This window comes from Ammospiza nelsoni, chromosome Z (genome assembly GCF_027579445.1).
Source record: "Ammospiza nelsoni isolate bAmmNel1 chromosome Z, bAmmNel1.pri, whole genome shotgun sequence".
Taxonomy (NCBI): domain Eukaryota; kingdom Metazoa; phylum Chordata; class Aves; order Passeriformes; family Passerellidae; genus Ammospiza; species Ammospiza nelsoni.
The window spans coordinates 61,622,884-61,642,363 of record NC_080669.1 but is presented as its reverse complement, the minus strand read 5'-3'; the positions used below and the strand labels follow the sequence as shown (position 1 = coordinate 61,642,363).

The 19,480-nt window shown below is 39.5% G+C and overlaps 1 protein-coding gene across 2 annotated transcripts in view; it reads left to right on the top strand.

The window, feature by feature from the left end:
- Window positions 1-4,492: 4,492 nt before the first annotated feature.
- Window positions 4,493-19,480, top strand: part of FER (FER tyrosine kinase) — a 158,011-nt gene continuing 143,023 nt past the window's right edge. The window contains exons 1-2 of one of the 2 annotated variants that reach the window (XM_059491723.1): window positions 5,076-5,170; window positions 17,378-17,489. The gene's annotated coding sequence lies outside the window, so the exon portion shown is untranslated. Of the gene's footprint in view, window positions 4,514-5,075; window positions 5,171-17,377; window positions 17,490-19,480 lie in introns of those variants that run through there. The other variant, XM_059491724.1, reaches the window with a different exon arrangement.

Here is a 19,480-nt window from a genome sequence, read left to right as displayed (position 1 = left end):
CTCAGTTTTATGATGTTATTATCTGGATATGCAATAGAAGAACCAGAATAATTTTTGTAAGAGCAGTAGCAACATTATTCTCCTTCTGACACAAAAGCTCCGGTGCTTTAATACACATTTGGTATAGTTATTTAAAGGTTTCTTGGTATTTCCTTACGATGATAGTGACAGAAATTAAGAAAAGAATGAGTAAAATGGTAAAATGCAATTTTTTTCAAAGATGTTCAATAGTTCAGAAAAAGACATTAATTCATGCCTAACTCATCAAGCTACTGCAGCAAATCTAATTCAACAGGAAGGAATTAATACGCCTTTGTTGGGGATCAAGGATACATACTGCAGGTTAAAAGCCTGAGCTAATGTTTTTGTTGGGTTTTCTTTGAAAATTTATTATTTTATCTTTCACAGAAATCTCTTAAAAGTCTTTACTTCTGAGTGTATATCTATATTAATCTTTCAGTATTGCTGACTTGTATATAATAGAATCCTTTAGTATATCCAGGAACTTTATTTAATCTTGAATTTTGCAATGACTCCCATTTTACTTCAGCACTATGATGGAGTGATAATGAGGAACTTTCCATCTCTCTACTTCCTACATTTATATTTCCCTTCCAGGCATGTAATTTAGCTTACAGTCATTATTCTTGAAGGAATTTAACACTACAGTATGTCTCCTAAGAATAACTTTGAGGTTTTTCAACATCAGTATCAGCAGTATAGAACAACTGATAACTTGCATGTCACATCCAGGAATTTTAGGCAATGAGCCATAAACAAAGAAACTAGATAAAAGGTAGAAAAGAAAATATGCTGACTGAATTACAGACTTGCAGTGTAGCAGAGGAGTTGCAGCAAACAGAAGAACAAAGGGGAGAGAATTCTTGAAAGTTATAGCTTATCTGAATAGGACAAGAGTTTTACTATTTAAGAAGCAAAACTCTGGTATTTCTAGGATCACAAAGGTGTGTGGATAGATTATGACAGACTGACAATTCTCTAGCAGTTGGAAAGCCAGAAGAAGCTGAAGCATGAGCTTACAGAAAATGAGTAATGTGAGAGGTAAAGAATGACCCAGGATAGTGAACTCATTTCTTCAGGTATTTTTAACCAGAGAGCTGCAATCGTTTTAGGTGGTTGGGCCATGAAGTAATCTGCCTGGTAGCTGTTGAGGAATTGCACCATGGAACCCAGCACGTGTCCAGGTTCTGCTGAGGTTTTTTTGGGAGGCAGTTTTGCAGTAAGGTCTGAAATAATGCTTCAATGCCACAATCGTCCAAACCAGCAGGTTTTAAGTACTGATGCTGATCACCTCTTGTCTAGCATGAAGATATTATGTGTAGGAGTTAACATTAGGAGCTGCTGAGGGCAGAATGGAAAGTTTCAACAAGGTTTATGAGGGAAACCCTCCTGCTGCATCATGATGTTCAAAAAGGTTCTAGCTTTCTAATGATCTCCTCAGAGAGGAAACCAGGTGTGGCCTGGATCCACACCCAGTCCCAGACTTGGTCAAGAGTTTTGTCCAAAGATTTTTATAGGCATAATTAAACCTTAGTACAGCTTTATCTTGGAGAGTTAAGGATTACAAGACAATACAGAATAATTATTCATTTTAATTGATGAAATTAAAATGCTTAATCAGAATTTGTTACTACACAGTGAACATAGTTATAACTACTAGTATAATGCACAATTTATTAAATACTGAAGGAATAATATTAAAGCCAGCAAAACAATTACTAAGCAGAGATTGATGTTACCCCAACAACAGAGGGCAAATTTCTTCTGTTCAGCCTTGAGGAGTAGCCTTGAGGGGCATCCCCGTTCAGGGGTGGAGTATCCACAGTCGCTCTGAGAAGTGGTGTGTCAGAATTCCCTGCAATTAAAAAGAGGGGCTGGGCTTTTGTGGTACAAGGTGATTTACAGTCAGATGTCTCTGGGCCTGCAGCATCACCTCAGCAGCTTCAGGTTATCAGCGCTATGACCTGATGGTGCCTTTCATAGCAACTTCACCTGGCACATCCTCACCAGTGCCAGTTCATGTCAGGAAATGTTCTTCACATCCTCAGAATGTTTCACTTTGGGACTGATCAATCAGGCTGATTCTTCAACACCAAACACAGTATGAGGCCCCTTCCCCACCCACTACTGATAATTTTTTTCAAATAGGGTCGATTTTGAGCTGTTTTACCCCTACTTAGGCAGAGCATCCTGCTACAGCAGCAAAGGGGAGTGGCTGGAAGAAAGTACAGCCAGAATGTGTTGAGGCAAGAATATATAAATTTCCCTGATTCTTTTCATCTCTTCTGGATACTTGCAGGAAGCAGCCTCTCCAATTTTGTACTTAGGCAGTGGGCCCTTGGTCAGGCTTGGGAGGAAAAGGGCAAAGGAAATATGTACTGGGCTGAGTGAAGGAATGTGTGCAGAACTGGAACACTGGGATAGGGAGGATCCTTTTACAAATAAACTTGCTAATTTGGATTTCAATTGCATGTGGTGATAAAATTCTAAAGCTTTTTTTATTCAAATAATAACTGCACTTTCTATATAAAATTAACAACTTGATTTTTAAAATATTTTGCATGTCTAGACTACACTGCAGTGACTATAGTATAGGAACATCTCTTTTTCATATTTATTTTAAAAATATTTGAAAGCTGCAGGGGAAAAAAAGCCAACCCTGTTACATGAAAAAGCACACAGAATCCTCCCTTCCTCAAAAATCAAGTAGATTCTTCAATAAAGTTTAAAAATTTCTAATTAGAAAACTAATGAAGAAAGGTTTTTCTACCCTTGTACCATTGCCTACCAGTTTTCACAAAGCTGAAGGGTCTCAAGGCCAGGTAAACTACTGAACTGTAGACAAAAATCATACAACATCTGCAGGCACACGAGACTGATAAGATACCTGCCCAATAAAATAGTCTGTGTTTGAATATAGCTGAACGAAGAGACTGGCTCATGCTGTTTGCACCAGCATTTGTCATAAAACACTCTAACTGATGACTTACAGCAAATTCAGTACTAGCATATAAGATATTTATCCCAGATCTAACACAGTTGGAAATTTACAAATGTAAATTACAACTTAAACCCCCATTTTCTACAACTAAATAGCTTTTTTGTTTTCCTTCAGTACCATGCAAATTTGTTTATTATTGCATATAGGTCTCAATTTGCCTCAAGGTGCATAGAGACGACGTACGAAGGATGTAATTTTTTCTTATTTGATAAAGAGGTCAATCCAAAGGAAAATATTTTTATAAGTTGTTTGGGAAGCAAATGTGTGAATGGTTTAACAGAGGTAGAGAACTGCACACACCAAATTTCATTAGTGCTCTTTAAACACTTGGGTCTAAAAAGAAGCCATGAACTGGAATATGAGTGCTCTGTGCACATTTCTGTTTTTAGGGTCCTGAATACCAATCACTACCAACCTCTCAGGAAAAAAAAAAAGAAAAAACAACAAAAAAGATACCTCTCTGTAAGTTTAATCTAAACTGTTAAGGGGCTCTTCAGTATCTCTGAAATAGATAATGACATCTGATTTTGTTATTGGTACTTCATTAAATTGACTTTTTTCATTTGTTTTCAGCTTAATCTATTATAAAAGACAGTATTAAAAACTTTAATATTAATGGGATTTCCTGAAACCTATCAAGGGGATTTTTTTCCTCCCTCTTTTTTTGTTTTTCTTTTTTTCTCTTTTCTTTCCCTCCCCTCTTTTTCTTTCTGTTCTTTTTTGTCCTCATTTTTCCTTCTGGTTTTTCTTTTCCCCTTTTTTCTTTTATTCCCTTCTTTTTCCCGCCACTTTTTTATCTTTCTTTTTTCCTGCCTTCTCTCCTCTTCCTTTTGCCTTGTTTTTTTTCTTCCATTACCCACCCTTCGTTTCTATTTTGTTTTTCCTTCCCCTTTTTCTTTTTCCTTTTCTTCCCACCTCCCCATTCTTAAATTTTGCCCCTTTTATTTCTCCCCCTTTTGTTTTTCCTTCCACACCCAATTTTCTTTTTCACCGCCTTTCTTTTTTCACTGCTCGCTGCCTCTCTCTGGCTGAGCTGCTGCAGCACCAAATCGCCAAATTACTCCTCGTCCACCTGTTCGGCAGCTCAGGAGTCACTCTCAGTCAGCATCGCGCACCGCTGAGCCCCGCACGCCTCCCTCCCTGCCGCCGGCGCGGGCAGCAGGGACCTGCGGGGACATGGGGCTGTCCCCAGGGCTGTCCCCAGGGCTGTCCCAGGCATGTCCCCAGGGAAGTGGCTGCCCGGGGGCGCGGAGCGGGGGCGCGCGGTGAGGTGCGGAGAGTGTTGCCGGGAGACGGAGGCGCGCGGGAGGCGTTGACGCGGGAGCGCGCCCCCGCTCCCCGCCCCTCCGCGCGCGCGTCAGCGGGAGGCGGACCGCGCCGCCATTGGCCGGCGGGGCGGCGGGCGGCGCCGCGCGCATTGGCCCGCGCGGGGTCACGCGGCGCGGGCGGGCCCGTGACGCGCGCGGCGGCGGAGGGGGCTCGGCTTGTCAGGTAGGGACGGTCCGCGCGCACCGCCCGCGCCCGCGCAGAGGCCCGGCCGCCCTCGCCCCGCCGGCGCCGCGCCTGCCCTGCCCCGGCCAGGGACCCCCGGGAGCGCCGGGACCCCTGGGACCCCCGGCCGGCAGGGGGACGCTGGCGGGCCCCGCGCCGGCTCTACCTGCGGGCGGGGCGGGGCGGGGCGGGCAGCGGCGCCGCTCGCGTTCCGCTGTGCCGGGGCGGCGGCGGCGGCCGCATCCGGTCGCGTCCCGGTGGCGTCCCGCGGGGAGGTGTCGAAGGCGCCGCTCGCCCGGCGGCGGCTCCGCCCCGGCGGGGCAGGGGCAGCGCGGCGGGCGCGGGTCCCGCCCCTCCCCGGGTCCGCCGCCGAGATCCGGCCGGGGGGGAGGCAGAGGGCGGGTTCGGCCCCGGTCCGGCGGTGCCGGGCGTGTCTGTTCCCCTCCCGTGCTCCGGCCGGGCTGGGAGTAATGGGAGGACGCGCCGGCCACCGGCAGGAGGTACGATGTGTGACCATCCCTGCTTCCAAATAAATGCAGCAGCCCCGGGAGGCGGTTTGGGGTTTTGAGTTCCTTTCCTCCTTGGTGCCGCCTGACAGTTCTGTGCAGCACAGCGGCCGCCTGCGAGAACTTGTGCCTTAGTGCTGGAGCCTGCACGGTGAGGCCTTGTCAGCGTCGCTGCCCTGGCGCTCTTCGTGTGCCTTCTGATGCTTTGTGTGTTTGAGATTGTGGGATTTGCACGTGTACCGAATACTTATATTTGGTGTTCGAGTGGGCATTAAACATCCCTTTTCATGTTGGAGTATGTTTCTCTTTGGTTGGACTTCACATGAGCATACACATCCCTAAAATGACACATCTGTCTGAGCACCAGGGTTTTATAAGACCTTTAAAACAAGCCAGCTCATTTTCTCTTTGCAGGAGGGTATCACTGCTTTTCATGTACGTGAAATAACTTTTCCTGCTTTGCAACAGACCTGCTCAAAGTGGCTTTGGTGGTCTGCTCTGTTGTACTGCAGATTCCTTCAAGAAGTTGCAGTGTGAAAAATGATGGGTGATGCATGAAACTAGACCAAAAAAAATATTGGGTATTAAAATAAGTTTATTAAAATAAGTTAGTTTTACTTGTTTACAATACCTAACAAGGAGACTGCTTCTACAGTTTATTTTATGTAAGTGGTAGTCTTTGAGAATCTCAGGGAGGTGGGGCATTCACACATCATCTGCTCACAGTCAAATCAAATTGCAAATGATGGACATTGTAAGTTGAGTTAGAGTAATGATTATTGTTGGTGAGACCGAGGTCTGTTCCCTCTTCTTACAAATTCCTTGTAATGTGTTGACAAAAATTGTCAGTACAATTAGAACTTTAAAATACACGTGTGCGGAATGTTAACCCTAGTAAACTTGGGCTTTGGAGATATTTCATTGAGGGAGAAGATTAGGTCTCCTATGTACAGTGTCACTTACTAGCTGAGTAAAAGCTGAGTTATCCATCAGATTTCCTGATTTTCTACAACTGTAACTTCATGTCACAGCTGAGTCCTTTGTCCTTTGTCAGTTGGTATTTGGATTGCCAGTGTATAAAGTGATCATGTAGGAATAATTATGATACTTGAAAGCAAGACAGGCTAGAGAAGGCAGTGAACAGAGTATAGAGAATAGAAATTTTCAGTTCCTCTGGAGTTGTTTGATGGAGCTTAAAGATTAACTTGCAAAAAAGATAAAAGAATGTATCAGTGTGTGCACAGGATGTCGGGCCAATTTCAAAATCAGAACTTTAGTGATGCGAAGGTGAGATGGGCCTTTGTTAAGAGAGGGGGAGTGACATTTGCTTCACTAGATTAGAGGTATTTAACTAAGAGCATAAAAGGGAAGAAAGGTTTGCCTTCAGGAGGTGCACTGCAGTTAGGTAACATGGGATGCATTTCCATACTTAAAATGTTCAGAGTTCAGTGTCATTCTTGCTGCAGTGGCGAGCAGAGGTGCTTTGGTGGTAGGAGAGCGGGGCTGGCATCTGGTGGCCTGTTCTTTGTCCTTGGGAAATCCCCTCTCCCTGCCTGCTCTGACCTCCCAGTTGCCGCCTGTCCTCAGTGTTCCCTCAGCTGGGAACAGCAGGGTGAAGGAAGATATGTTTGCCATGTCAGGCTGAAGGCGGAGAGAGCTGGCAGCAAGTCCAGAATTGCTCCATAGAAGGAGATGGGCTAGGAGCATGAGGTCATCACTTTGCAAGGAGGAGGTTCTTTTTGCAGTGTGTGGGAAGTAGCTCTAGGAAAAGAGACTTTTTTGCTGGCGGGGAGAAGAAACAGAGATGTAAGGGAAGAAAGACTAAATGCATTCCACTGGGAAGTAAACTGCATAGATGCTCGTGTTCTAAGATAAAACTGTCCACTTAGTCTTGCCCTAATTATATTGGTGCTGTACTTGCCTTGTGAAAATAGATTTCAAAAACCTAGTGGAGAGCTTTATTCTACAGTAGAGATAGTCTTGAAATTGTTGAGTATTCACCATTTTATTAGGGAGTTAAAGGATTTAAAATTTGGAGCATGAAAATATGCAGGAAGTCTATGCTGTTTATCATTTGTGTCAGGTAAATCTAGCATTTCTTTACAAAGGTGTATTTTTGAAACTTTTTTGCAGTAGTGAATCAGTGAAATTCATAGCTTTGTTTCCAGGGTTTGAGAGAAGATAGTCACCTCTTATTTTAAGAGTGTATGGTATCATTCAGTACATAGAGAGTTCTGGTAAGGATTCTTAAAAACCAGCAAGAGTCCTTCTAAAATGGTGTTTATGTTTGTGTTAGGGAATTATAATTTTTTTCTTGTGGAACAGCTTCACTGGATGGAAGGCTTTGATTGCTGTCAGCTTGTAGCATGAAATCATATTTTTGACCATTACGGTAATTCTTCTCTATTTTCTCTTTCAAGTTTAGGTGCAGAGTTCAGTTCAGTGTAAGGAGTCTGAATTAATATGGAATTTTAAAATTCCTGTGTGTTTCCCTGATGATATTAAAAATAAATTCACAATAATTTAGGGCTTAATGCTGTTTTTAATCTGAGTGAGTGAACTGTACCTCATGACATCATTCTACTTTGGATTTCAGATTTCTGTTTGCTCTATAGTAACCAGCTTCCCTTGCATTGCTGCTTTCTACACTTGAGAGAAAATGCCAGGTGCTTTAACCACATATAATTTCAAACTTTTTTCTTCATATCTGAGTTTCTTACTAACCTGCTTACAATACTCAGATGGGTGCCTTAGCAGTTTGTAGAGACAACCCTCTGTTCTTATAACTTTACTGCGGTTCAGTGTCTGATTTCTGTCGCCATGTATGGGTTTCACAGAATTACTAATCTTTGGAGTGTACTAGTTGGCTCTTTAGAGCGTCGTTGATGTTGTGGGTTTGCACCTTGAGCAAAAAGGATATTTTGTTAGCATATCTGGTATGGCTGCTCTCATTTTCTGCTCAGGGCACAGTTACTGCTTGGACCAGATAATTCCTTCAGGTTGTTGACAGCGTGAATGTGGAGTAACAGCACTAATTGCATACTGTGAGAGCTTTCTGCCATGTAGCCCCCTGTTACGACAAACACATGCTGTCAGCTGTTGAGGGGGAAATAGAACAATCATGTGTATGCTGTTAATCTGTTCTTTAGGTATGCTGTACAATACTGCCTGCAGAATACTGTAGTCCGCTTAGTATGAGCTAGTAAGAAAATACTTAATGAATAAGTTCTTAATGGTTCTCATGTATTTGGCATTTTTCAATACGGCATTCAAGTCTTGGTCTGAAGACAGGTAGCTGTCTTGAAATTGTCTTACTTAATCTTAAGAGTCTCACAACTTTTTTTTTTCATTCTGTGATTCTGTGAGTGATTTATTTCAACATGAGGAGCTGAGACGTTTAGAAATTACGCTTAAGCATAAAACTAAATTACCATAATTTAGACTTAATGAAAAACTAGTTATCTTGTAAGTAGTGGCAACCTGTGAATAGTCTGTGAATTGTTGCGTATTACATGAGCACTCTTTGCCAGAAGTAGAAGTTAAATCCAGAGCAGTGTTAAAGTGCATTAATCATGAGTCATTTGTTCCTTGAAATTGCCTGTTTAGTAAATGGGAGACACACAATTATAGCAATGAGCCTGATAAGAGTCGTGAAGATGAGCCCCTCTGACAGAGTGCTGAATCATACTCAGAGCACTCCATCCTCTCTAATAAATGGGTTGGGCATTTCTGGAGAAAAGCTCTATGAAAGTAATTACACAATCACATAGTGCATATTCCAAAGAGGGTGGAATTTGGGTTTGCATCCTCATTTTGTGAGTCCTAATTTCGTACTCCGTTTGTCAGCTTTGCTGCCTTTTTTCAGTTCTGTTTATGCCTAACTTTTTGCTTTAGAAAATTTGGAAAATCTTACTCCATACATTGACAGCATATTGTAGCTTACATTGTCTGTCATCACATTTGTTATGTTTGCTGTTTGAATTGAGAGTGGCAGTTATAAGTTGTTTTCTTTCTTGTAATAGAGAGCTGGAAAGGACATAGATTTAATGGTTATTTAATAAGACAGGAATTATTTCATTGAATATTTGGTGCTTTAATACTCAGGCAAATAACCTATTAATAATGGCTGAGCTGGTGGGTGTTGTTAGCTGCTACACTTGTAAATCACAAAATTTACCTTTGGTAAACATATAAACAAGTAGGAGTAGCATCATAGGATAAATCCTGATTTTTGAATATATTAAGCTTGTTTTATCTGCTGTTACATTGTATAAATTTGTTAAATTATGATCATTGCAGTGTATTACTATTGTGTCTGCTCAAGTACAGCTTTTTAGAATTATGCTAAAGCTTCCTTTCTAGATTACATGTGTCTTTCAGATAGCATCTGACTTCCTAGTTGTGGCTTCTGCTTTCAAATGTTCATGAGTGTAAAATAATAAGCTGCAGCATTTATTCTCTAAGTTTCAGGAAGTACAGATAAGGGTTACAGTCAGGCAAAGTGGTTAAGTTCAAAAAATATGACAAGCTTTGTAAAAATGTGATAATTGCAATGTTAAGAAAAATCATACAACTTTACAGCAGCTTTTTACTGGTTAAAAAATAGAAAAGATGGAATCAGATAAACACATCCTTGTTTATTTTAGGTATATTTGTTGGATGTCAATGCTGTGAATGCTGTGTTACGTCCCAACTTTTCTGAAATTTTCATTATATTGTTGATAAACTGAAGTTAATCAGATAAAAGAAAATGCCAAATACAGAGAACATGGTGTCAGTTGAAGTGAGCATCTGAAAAAGCAAGCAGTTCTATAGGGTCTGTAACAAAGATAGAGGAAAGCTATACAATACCAGTTCTGCCTTTTGGATTAGGTGGATGTTGAAATTGGAGCGCAAAATCTCTCATCAGTGAATGTGTTAAGTAAATTTGAAGCTACTATTTTAATAAATTTAATTGGCATTCAGATAATCTAATTTATCTAAATGATTTTTTTAATGAGAGAAGGTAATTATATGTCATTCTTACTGAAGTCAAAATCTCAGTTAGAGTCAGTTGTTGTGTTCTAGCTTCCAGCTCTCCTTCTCTGGAGCCAGGTGGTATCCTCTGAAGGGAAGCCAACTGATGGCAGTTTACTCCAGGCTCTGCTTCAGACACAATGTGGGAACTCATTGCAGGAGATTTGTGCCCTTTGCAGAACAGTCTTCAGGAGGTATCCTGTCCTTGTATGCCTTGTGTCCCAAGGCCTCATGTTTCCGGGAAGCAGCAGTGCATACCCTGTGCAAAAAATCAGTCCAGTGGGCTGTGACACAGCAATTTCTTGTGCTCTGGTATTTCATCACCAGTCACCCCATCCAGGCTTGGGGAGCCTGAGTGGGGCTGTAGGGGTTAGCAGTGTGGGTGTGGTCAGTCTGCTTTTGGTGGGGGGGGAGCTGCCATTTCCAAAGCTCTGATTAAGCAGATGGTTATCAACATTTGGCCATTACAATAGTGTGGCTTGTGTCTCTCTACAGAATTTTTCTCAGATTAAGCTGGGATTTCTGGTTTAGAGATGCAGTCAAATTCCCTTTAGGTATCTCAGAGTACAGTAAGACAAGAATTCTGAGGGAGCTAAATAACCCTTGTCTACAGTACAACAATATTGTCATCTCTAACTTGTTTCTGAATGACATTATGTTATGAAGAATATTGTCCTTTTAGCTGAAATATTGGCTGCCTGGTATAATCTCTGGAAAGAACACTTTTGGGCGGCAGAAGGAAAGGCTGGATATGAAATAATAATCTAGTGCAATAAAGATCAGATAGGCCGAATCTTATGTATGCAAATAAATTTCCATGTGAAGACTCCAGTCATGCCATGTGCACTTCAGGATCACTTGTCCAGACATCTGGAAGATTAAGTCTCTACCACTTTTACTTGTTTGTAAAAGCATCCATTAGTTAAAGCTCATACATTTTCAAATGAGAGTAATATTCTTCAGAAGGAATGTTCTTTAGCTAGGATGGCTGATGAACCCAAACAGAACTGACTGGAACTAAGAAAAGAATAGGTAGGTTTTACATTTTGGTGTATATCTCTAGAATGTATGTAATAAAATTTGTTACACACTTAAAGCATATAAGAAGGTTCAACAAATGCATCTTTCAGTCATTTGCATTTCTGGTGAGAGTAACTGTGTCCCATTTAAGACAGAGAGTTATCACTGTATGGAGATGAGAAGGAGCAGTCAGTTCAGGTGCAGCAAACAGAGGCTTGAGGCAACACCTTTCACTGAACCACAGGAGAGGTTGTATCTCCCGCAGTGCAACAGCCTGGAATATCTGTAGTTAGGAAGAGACAGAACTGTCTCATGGACCTATGGTCCTCATGGCTAGTATTTTCTGTACAAAATACTGTGTAATCAAACTACATTAAATGTGGTACAATCATGCCAAGGAAATAAGTGACCCCAAGAAGACTAAATGAACAGTGAGTTAACTAAGTAGAAGGTTTAATGAACCAGAAGGATGTGATTAGTTTAATGAAGGAGGCAAGAGGAAGAAACATCCTGATTGCTCTTTCAGTTTCTTTCCAAAGAGCAATAAATACTTGGAACTAGATTATGTTTCTCCTGAGGAGACCACATTGTCATTTATTACAGACTAATGGCAGATGTCTTACCTAATTGTTTTGTCTGAAGTGAGACATTCTGGCTGATATTGGGCCATAGGAAGAAATGAAATGTCTCTAGACTTCATAAAGTACTTCACATCCTGAGGATTTATCTTTTTCTATGGCTGTTCTTGAATCTTGAGAGCTAAGACAGTGCTACTGGGAGAAGCTTCTGGTAGTACTCTGGATTTCTAAGCTGAAATGTGCAATGGCAGCAGCCAGTGAATTTTGGGACCTGAAGTCTTCAGGAGAAGTCTTAGGTGTAGCTTTGTGATGGTGAGAGGCCCCCAGTAGGAGTATTCTTCAATCTTGTTCCCCTTACATAGGCAGCTATGCTTACATAGGCAGCCTTGGGACTCAGGATTTGCATGTGGGCTTTGTGTGTACTTCTGACTTGCTATGTATTCATCTCGAGACTGGTGATGGATACCAGGATGTGAAATGCTGCTTTCAGAGGTTTGGGGTATTTTTTCAAATACAGGAGACTGCTTCCTTCCTTCTGACTAAAGAACTTGGTAGCTAATTGAAATCTAAATATCTAAGAGAAATCAGCAAAGATATAAGTTAACATGCTTCATTTGAGATGGTTACTACAGGTACTTTTTAATTTCAGTGTTGACTTTTTCGAGAAGTTTCTACCTTCACTAGTTGTCCAAGACAAGAAATCCCTTGAAAATGCAATAGTTTAATTTTCTTTAGCTTCTCTTTTTTTTTGCTCAGAGGTTTCTTTAATACACTGTATAGTACACACTTTAAATGAGCTTGAGTCACTGATGTATTTTTTATTCTGTTTTCAAATTGTGGCCAATTTTTGGACATTTTAACATTATGTATTTCTTAGTAATTCTGGAAGTCTTTCTCTTTAGCTGGTAGAATTGGTTAACCAGGCTGGAGATGCACAGTACCTGCCCTGTGATAGTCACTTTTAGCAGCCTTATCCTGCTCAATCCTTTTTTCTTTTAGGATCTAGTGTGGTGATACATGTTGGAACACTGCAGAGCTGAGAGGTCAGTAAAAATTTGTCAGTCAGGAATTCTCTATTGAGGCCATGCTTTTCTCTGCCTTTCTTTGAGTCCTGGAGCTGAATTTAAGGAAAGTGTAATTCTTGGAAAAATAGAGGAAGGAAAGCTTTTTCTTTCTTGTAAACTTATGAAAGGTAATGGGAAACTAGGTGTGTTTAGCTTTGAAAGCAAAAGAAGGGTGTGTGGCTCATTTTGTCACTTTCTCAGAGTCAACAAGACAAGAGAAGAGTCTTGAAGCATTAGTGACAGGATGTGACTTCTGTCAGCTGGACTAGCTCTTCTTAACCTGTATCTGCCTTCACCTTCTTGTTTGTCTGCCTGATGAGATTCAGTCTTGCTATTTAGCTGTGACTGTAAGGTAGAAACTTCTGTCAGGTGGAAACAAAGCTGGTTAAGTAACTGCACCTAAAAAGCACTTAGTGCATGGTTTGCTACCAGATGTCAGCTCTACCCTTTGCCCATTCTTTCACAAAAGGCCTGAGATGATAAAGAACGTGCTGAGCAAGTTACCAGGCCATGGGAAGTAGCAAACAGCTGAAGATGGGGAGGAGAATGAGATTACTGTTTCAAATAGTCTTGGAAAATGGAAGATGTCATCTGGAACAAAGCAGGGGTCAGTGAGTATGAAAGCTCACTGGCTGTTTGTAGGCTGGACAGAGTGGATATGTGGTGGTGGAAGATGAAGTTACGTGGAAAAAGAACATGAATTTTTGGATAATGAACAAATAAGGATATATTATCAAGTTGTTAGAAAGAGGGTAAGCACATGGGCAAGGAGCTTGAAAGTAATTTGAACTAATTTCTTGTTCTTGTCAGAGTTGGTTGGTCTTACAGTTGGTCCTACAGTTTCAGCTTCTGACTTCTTATGTGGGATGGAGACCAGTTGCAGGGTGTTCAGAGGAGAGCAGTGGTTTAGAAAGTGGTTTAAAAGGAAAGATTGAAGATAGAAAAAAATTAGAATTGTCTTATGATTCTAGGTAGAGAATCTGGGGGCTGTCTTTTTGGGCTTCTGTCTGTTTCACTTTTTTTTTTGGATTGCTGCTAAGTGTAAATCCTATTCTTTGATGAAGCCCACTACTTCTTATTTGCATTTATTTTTAATAACATCACAGCTGCAGGAGCTGCTAAGAAAAAATGTGGTCTTTCTACAGGTGTACGAATGGAAGAGTGAGAGTGCACTGTTTGAGGATGTTAGTGCCTGACCAAGTAAAATCCATGTAGCTTAGTACTTGCTACTGTCAGATAAGAAGGGGCTGTTGGCATAAATATAGACTAGTAGTTCCTGTTTTGCTTTTACAGTTTAGAGACATCTTGAGATGGAACTCTTACTGTTCTACAGATCTGTTTTTAAAATGAATTTGTATGATAAATTTGTACTTTTGTTTCATGGTCTCAGAAATGTCTTTAGGCATTGAATTATCTAATTATTTTCTGAGCAAAGAAGGACATAAGAGCAACTTTTTAAAAATTTCATTTGATGTTCTCGAGTTCTTCTGGAAAACACTTCAGGCATTTGACATAGCATATCACTTTGTGCTACAATGATTTTTCTTTTGGTGTACTTTGATCTTACACCTGTCATTCTTACATTTTTTGTGAGCTAAAAATTCTCTTTATATGTAAGCTGCTCCATGCCATGATCAATATTATCTATATATTTTTTTGTGCTTTAAGTTTTTCTTTAGCTAGAAGAACTTCAACATACAGGGATACCACTAATCTATCAGCAGCATAAGGCTATGTTATGTTTTCCCTTCCCTTCATTAAAAAATAGTTTAATATTCTGGATGGTTTCTAACCTGGGTGCTTGAAAGCACTGAACAAATGTTTTTGAAGCTATGTGTTCTGTTACAGTTTTTTCTGGCACTGTTATTTAATAACTCCTACCCAGTGTATTATGTGGCATTTATTGACATGTGACTTCATCTGCTGCTTTCTGTGCTTGCTGCTCAGTGTTCTGAGGTTTTGCAAGTTTAGTAATGGTTTGTTGGTTTTGGTGAATCAGAATAATTTTGTATAAAGCACAGATGCTTCTGTTATGATGTATAGGCAGGTAACCATTCTGAAGAGCAGTCCAAGTCCTGGCACAGATTATGGAGGCTTCTGAGCTCTTTCCCCTGTCAGGCTTTGTCTCTTAATCTTACCCTGCAAGGTCTTCAGTTCTCTAGTAGCTTCCTATCAGAGACATCAGCAGAAACTTCCTACTTCCAACACCTTTTCCCACAGGATCCTTGATGCCTTCATAGAACTCTTCAAGTTGTGAAACATGATTTTGCTCTGTAAAAGCTGCGTTGTTCTTTTTTTCTTTTGATTTATTCTAGTCTACAGATTCTTAGGCATGGTTTTAACCACCAGTATCAGAGTCAGACTGTGTTGTGCTTCTGATTGCCTTTTCCTATCTGAGGAAAAATTTATTTATTTTCCTCTCTTGATACTTCTTTGCTTGGCTCACCTTAAGCCCAAGTTTTTGCAGAATTAATATTTTGGAAATTTCAATGCTTTGGCTCAAGTGTTGGACTGGTGAATTCTTACTGATAATTTGGTATTTTTAATTGCCTCTTGGGTGCTTCATTTTTAGAAAATGCGTTATATATCCTAAATCTGAAGAGGATCTGATTTGGGGATTGGCCTTAACTGTCTTGTTAGTAATTTCAGAAAACAACAGATCATCTAAGTTTTCTGTTCTGTCTTTATCATCGTATAAGTTTGTCTTTTATACCTTCATTAGCTAGTGAATTATTGCATTGAGGTAGCAAGATGTTTGTAACTATCAGATTCTGCTATGTTTGAGCTCAGAAATAACAGTGGACATATTGTGAGATTTTATTGCCTTCTGGCAGATGGCTGCGCAATTCACTGGAAAGCTTTTATTATGATTCCATGTACTAGCTAGTCTATGCCTGTCAATTAGACCTGTATTGGACTTGCATTACCAGCTTTAAGTTCTACTAATGACCTGTGTACAGATGAAAAAATGCACATAGGTAAGAAGTTAATAGTAACAGGAATTCTAAAGAAAAGTGGGGTTTGCGTTTAGTTTTCTTATTGACAAAATTCTGCACTCCAAAATACGTGATAGCTCAGTTCTTTAAAAAGAGAAATAAAGGTGTGTTGTTGTTTGTGTTCAGGGAGCAGAAGATAGAACTTTTTTGTGTTGAAGTGGCTCCAGTCTGTTGTTTCATTTGATAAATGGAATTTTTTTATGGGCTTCATTTTACCACAAGCAGTTCTTCACATCTGCATGAAACTTGAATGTGCCCAGGTGCTGGTGGTGGTATTTGTTCCACTTTCATGAGTCCCATTTGAATGGAGATTAGGATTTATGTTCCTGTCCAGTGACTGGTGTTTCTTCTACCCACTTTGTATTTATGTTAGTAAGATGAGCCAAATTTACTCTAATGTTTTGCTCTTGCTTGTACTTTTTTGCTAGTGGAGACTTACCCTTGGGCTGTGCAAATTTGGAACAGATTATTTTATATCTGTTTCTTAGAAATGTGATTAATTTTATAATGCTTGTAACCTCCTGTGGTTTTTTTTTCTCCTTTCGTATCTACTTGCTGATCCTTTTCAGTGCCTGAATCTTAGCATCACTTAGTCTTTTCTATTTTTGGTCATGGAGAATAGAAGTTTTGTATTTATATTAGGCAGTTCTTTGTTTCTCAAACATACTAAGTAACCAGAAGGGAATACTAAATAATGCTGCTTGAATGTGAGCTAAGACTGTCCCTTCTCAAGGTTTTATGAATGTGTCTGTGAGCAGTGCTTTGTTTTAAATAATGGAGAATTTGAAAATAGTTTTGTTTTCTTCACCCCTACACACTTGTCTTTCTTTCAGTTTTGCTTTATGTGTTTTTTCCTATGAGGGCATTGCTAAACTGTTATGGAATGTCTCATTTGAAGTTGGACATTGTGGTGTGAGATTGTGAGTGAATGCTTATCATGGGTCCACACACAGAGATTATACAGTATACCTTACACTTGTAAGTTGTGTGCAAAGCTTGTTCTTTATAATTCTTTAAACCCAACATATTTTTTTCTTAATATAAACCCTCAAAACCTTCTGTGTCATTTTGCTTCACCTAAATTGTGGTCCAGATTTATGATTTGAAGTTTTGGTCCTGCTAGTCATCCTAACTTCCTGACCTCCTACTTTTCTAGATCTTAGAGAAGTTAGAGCCAGACAGAAATGTATGTGTCTTGAGTGGTTCCTTTCTCTCGTTGCCACTTGTTTTCTTCCACTCTTATGAAATTACCACTACTAACTTGGTCTTTCATATGACAAATTTTGGCCTTCTGTGCTTTCATTTTCCTTAATAGGTTTCTGTTTTCATTTTACCAAGGGCAAGATTCATAAATAAGTAAAATTGTCTAATTTTTCAGCTACAGTACACTTGTCATAAAAAACTTCTAAGAACTTAAAGAAAAATCTTCTCTTACATGTGTAGAGACAAAATTATTTCTTCATTCAAAATTATGTGTATTAAGTGATATATACTATTGCTAGCAGTCATTTGAGAAATCTGCTCTTTTCTTTTAGTTGTACTGTCTGTTTTTTTTTTTTTTTTTTTTTAAAGCTGGCCTCTGGTAATCTCAAAATGCAGGGCAACTTACCTAAGTTTGAGTTTTGCAATGTATTTGAAAATGGTGAGATAGTTAAAAGAAGTTTGATATGTTTTTCTTTCACAGAGTCCCCAGAAAAGAAAAAAAAAAGTATCTTTCAGTAGGTGAAAATCAGAGGAAGTAGCTGCTGATATAGGAAAACTGTACTAAAGGACATTTCTGAAGGAAAACTTTTAAGGTATGTGGGCTAAGTTATGCTTTGCGGAGGGGCTTTCCTGAAAATTAGGTGACTGCTTTGCTTTGAATGGACCAGTATTTCAAATCAGCTTTGAAATAATCAGGCAAACTTTTATTACCCCTTCAGATGTTTATTGTTGACAAAAGCTCTGCAGAAGGGTTGGTTTTACTAGTTTATGTTGTATGCATCATATCTATGCATACAAAAATGATCTTATTAATATGAGATTAGTGTGCACAAAGGGTAGATAATGTATGTGTTTTGTTTTTCATGGTCTTGTGCATTCCAGGAATGGACCCTATACTAACAGAAATGTCAGTTGTTTGACTGTCTAATTTTTGTTTAAGGTGTGGATGGAACACTAAGAATTATTTATTTCATTATTTTAATGGAATATAACTATTGTAAGCCTCACATTGAGAAATTGAGAAGGACTGTCTAACAAATTCATAATCTATTGTAAAACCGCTTTTAGTTTGGTATAGAAGCCTTGATTTTAAGGATTTGTCTCCTGAATCCAAATCCTCTTTCTTTTCTGATTTTGAAATATTTTTCATGTTTGTAGAAAGTGTTTGCAGAATAAAAGACATGCTGTATTCTCTATGATTTGGAGCCCATGCAGATTAGGAGTAATCTAAATTCATGGTCAGCATATGAAGAGTGGGAGAATCCAGATCTGTGATGTGCTTTCCTATTCCAAATTTAGCTGGGGGCCAGGTGTGCTTTCTGGGTTTGTGGTTTTTTAGTTGCCTACCTTGTTATGGTACTGTGAAACCACAAGTTCCAACTTTAGATCCGTCATTATTTTAAGTTTATAAAGTCACAGCCTTGGATATAAGTGATGGCAATATGTAGCGGAAGACACCAGTTGTTACAAGTGGAAGTGTTGCATTGTATCTGCTCTGTTCTTCCTTGCTCATTTGATTTCAGTCAGTGTCAGACGCAGGACCTTTGGTCTGACAGCGTGGCCACTTTCCTGTGTCACAGTCAGATTGCAGTCTTTAAATTAAACGTATATGGGTTATGGAAACTACTTTCTTCAGAGGTGCTGCTGGAATCCAGCAGCATGACTAACTGGAATGCTGGTTTTATTTCCTGAGGGGAGTGTTACAATGTTGAAGGATTATGTGACCAGCAACTTCCTTGAAGTTTCTCACTGTTTGGCTGAAAAAATTTAACATTGATTTGTTTTGAATCTGACTGCACCACTGTGTTGATGGTTGACAGAAATTTTAAATTGTCTTTGGTAACTCTGCTTAAATTTAGAACAGGTTGAGATCTGCTTGCTCATTCACGCTATATTATTGAATGTACATTCAGTGTGTACTTCCTGTGAGTGATTAGTTCGTTGTTTTGAGCGTAACACTGTAACGAATGTAAGTCCTACTTTCTTGGAATTGATTGTGAGATGCATTTTACTCCTAAGTTTAACAAATATTTTTTGACTAATATACAGGTACAGTAATTTTTTTAGCCATCTGTATCTATGTCTGTAATAGATAATATAGGATATTACATATCTTCTAAGATATTATATATATATCTTATATTTCAAAATATAAAAAAATAGCTGAAGCTCATTTGTCTTATTTGGTGGTACTGGTATTTTATTGCTTTTACGAGATGTGGTGCAATTCTGTTTGAAACTTCACTGGCATGTCAAATTGTGCAAGCTATGTTCACATATGGAAAAAGAGATAAACCTCATGGATATCTGCCAGAAGCAGAAGAAATCTCTTCACAGTAAGAGTAAAGCAATTCCTGAAGGTTTCTATTTCTGTATGAATTTAGCATATCGTGTTTGTTATTATCACTTCTCTGTCTAGTTTGTTTTAAAACCTCATGCCATCTCTGGTTTTTCCGTTAAGATAAAATACTCTCCCATGTTTTTTTGAGAATTTTTTTCCCCCAGAATAGCATTCACACTGTATTTTCATCTTTTGAACATTAGAGAAGAAAGTATGCTTGTTCAAACTCCTCATATCTCATAC